This window comes from Rhipicephalus microplus, chromosome 1, assembly GCF_043290135.1.
Source record: "Rhipicephalus microplus isolate Deutch F79 chromosome 1, USDA_Rmic, whole genome shotgun sequence".
In the NCBI taxonomy this organism is placed as follows: domain Eukaryota; kingdom Metazoa; phylum Arthropoda; class Arachnida; order Ixodida; family Ixodidae; genus Rhipicephalus; species Rhipicephalus microplus.
This window is the reverse complement of record NC_134700.1, coordinates 289,113,031-289,115,914: the sequence shown is the minus strand read 5'-3', so window position 1 is coordinate 289,115,914 and position 2,884 is coordinate 289,113,031.

The following is a 2,884-nucleotide window of genomic DNA, read 5'->3' as shown; positions in this document are numbered from 1 at the left end:
TGTGAATGCGGCTGTGAGTGATGAAGAGGTAACGCAATATAACAACGAGGCAAACGTTTCCGTGAATTCTCTCGTACTGTACGAAGTATTGCCAGATGAAGTGTACCGGTATATAAAAAAAACTAAAAACGAATGTTGCAAGCGGTTATGATGACGTAAAGGCAGCTCCAGCTAAAGCCATCGCATCTGTACTTTGCCCTGTATTGGCATATATAATAAGTTATTCCTTTTTTGACTGGGAGCTTCCCGAAAAAACTTAAAATGGCCAAGGTTACAACCATCCATAAATGTGACAACACTTGTGACTTAACTATCGTCCGATATCTGTGTTACCTGTATTCTCAAAAGATTATGAGAAATCTATAAATACGCGCCTCATGAAATATATTGAGAAATATAATATTTTACCACCGCATCATTATGAATTTCGCCAAAGTAAGACCACGGAAAAGGCACTAGTTAGCGTAAAAATTCGCATAATCGTAAACATTGAAGGTAAAATGTACACGCTAGGTGTCTTTCTTGATTTGTGCAAAGCATTCGATTCGATTGATCATGAAATCTCACTGCTGAAATTAAGCCACTATGGAATTCGCGGAGTAGTCTCCGACTTATTTAAAAGCTATCATCGAGATAATAATTTGTTAGCATAGACAGAGAAAGGTCCGAATATTTAAACATAAAAAAGGAGTTCCTCAGGGCTCCATTTTAGGCCACGCGCTTTTTGTTTTGTATGCATATGGTACTACAGAGGTTCTGTACACACCCGAAATTAAAAAGTTCGCTGGTGACACAACTATATTTTTTACAGGATCCACCATTCAGGAAGTAGAAGCTTCAACAAATCTTTACCTCTCGAAACTCTCAAGTTGGCTAACAAGAAAATAAATTAAACACACAGAAAACCAAATTTATTATGTTCAGACTTGTAAACAAGCGGATCAGCGATAATATAGCCATTTCGTTCAGCGACTAGAACAAGTCGGTGCACAAGAATTCCTCGGAGTCTGGTTTCACGAGTACCTGTCATGAACGCCTTACGTTAATTGTCTCTTAACAGATCTAGCTCGTTCGGTAGGGTGCTTGAGTAAAATCGCTTTTCTCCTTCCCTCATAGTTATTCAAATCGCTGTATTATAGCTTCTTCAACTTTCATATGGAATGTTGGTATGGGGGACAACAGCTAAGAGCAATTATGAGAGATTATTAGTTTTACAGAAGTGCGTGCTTCCTATCATAAAAGCATAAAGGTCATTCCAGGGACCTAGGCACTGAACCGCTTTTCCTCAAACACGAAATTCTGCCTGTTAGAAAAGTTTATAATTTCAAGCTGATGCAACATACTCATAAGCATAAACTGAAGGATTCCTATACCCACGTACCATATCAACTAAATATGGCTTCAGAAAATTTTCCCGCAAAACCAAGAAAATACCCACGAATCACGGAAAACAGGACATTGATTACAAAGGTATTCAGTAGGTAAATCTTCACGAATTGAATATAAACTTTACACTGAAATTTAAACCATTTAAATCTTGTCTTAAATCACTTCTTTTCTCGACTGATGTCATTGTAGACCCATAGTAATTTACACGTAAGAGTGATTGTCCGCTCTGTTTACGTTTATTTTGATGATTGTTCACTGTGATTATAAAATGGGATTGGCTCCAATAGTGTTTTCTTTCTTCAGTACTGAGTCTATTCTGAATTTATGTTATGTGGAACGAAGTGTGTTTTAAAATGTGTGCTTTTGTTTGTATACGCAAAGATGCATGTTCTGAATGTTTGATTATTTGGAAGACATAGAAAAATATATTAAGGCATCCCAGTATCTTCTACTAATGAGATATGTAAATATGTGTGAAATGTGTAACTGATGCATATAGTTGTGTGTTGCTGATGTGTAAATCATATGTCACTGATGCAGACTTTTTTGTTTAATAGGGGGTGAGACCTCGTCAGGATTTTAGCCTTTAGTCTTTGCCTCCCGCGGGGAAATGTTGTATTTCTTTCCTGCAAATAAACAACGTTGAATGTTGAATGAAGCGTATAACGAATCTAAAATAGGAGTTGTCTCTCAACACGACGAGAACAATGTAAATGCGCCTCTCGTCATGAAGCCTTACCGAAAATTCGAGCACCAGCGCATGCAGCTATCACGTCATTTTCATTTCATCAATGAGCGGTACGTAGTACCACGATTAGCCGAGTGAAAGGAAATTGTGCTGGGAAGCGAACTTTAGATAAGATATGAGTTTTACATACTGCACGACATGCACATAATTCCTCGACGCGTGTATGTACATATGCATTCACATACATTCATCTACATGTATATTCATGTACATACGTTGGTGTAAATGCGCATTCTATCTTCAACTATACTGTTTCTGATGATGTGACGAACGACATGTTTTATACAGGGCTTGTTGTTGAGCAATTAAAAAAAAAAACAGACGCGGCACGGAGAGTACGGGGACGAAGTGAAAAAACGAAATGACAGACACAGATGGTTGGAAGTTTTCGCCCGTGTCTGCCAGTTCGTTTCACTTCGTCCCCGCACTCATTGCGCCGTGTCTGCTTTTTACTTAAGCCTCGTTTTATAAATGTCCGTTTACAAGATGTCCCTGCACGGTGTTGGTCTCCAGTGCGAACACAGCTTAGGAAAGACTCTTATCTGCAGGCACACGTTAATAACCACAAATAAGACGAAAGAAAGCTAAACAGGAAGGAAGGGGGGGTGAAGGACGCGGCTTACAAATGGGCAGAGAAAGCGAAGAAACGTCATTCTGACAGACAGAAAACGCTGTGCATAAAATATTTCAGAAGTGTGCGACGAATAGTATGACAAAGACATACTTATTCTTCCAAAACGGTTTTTC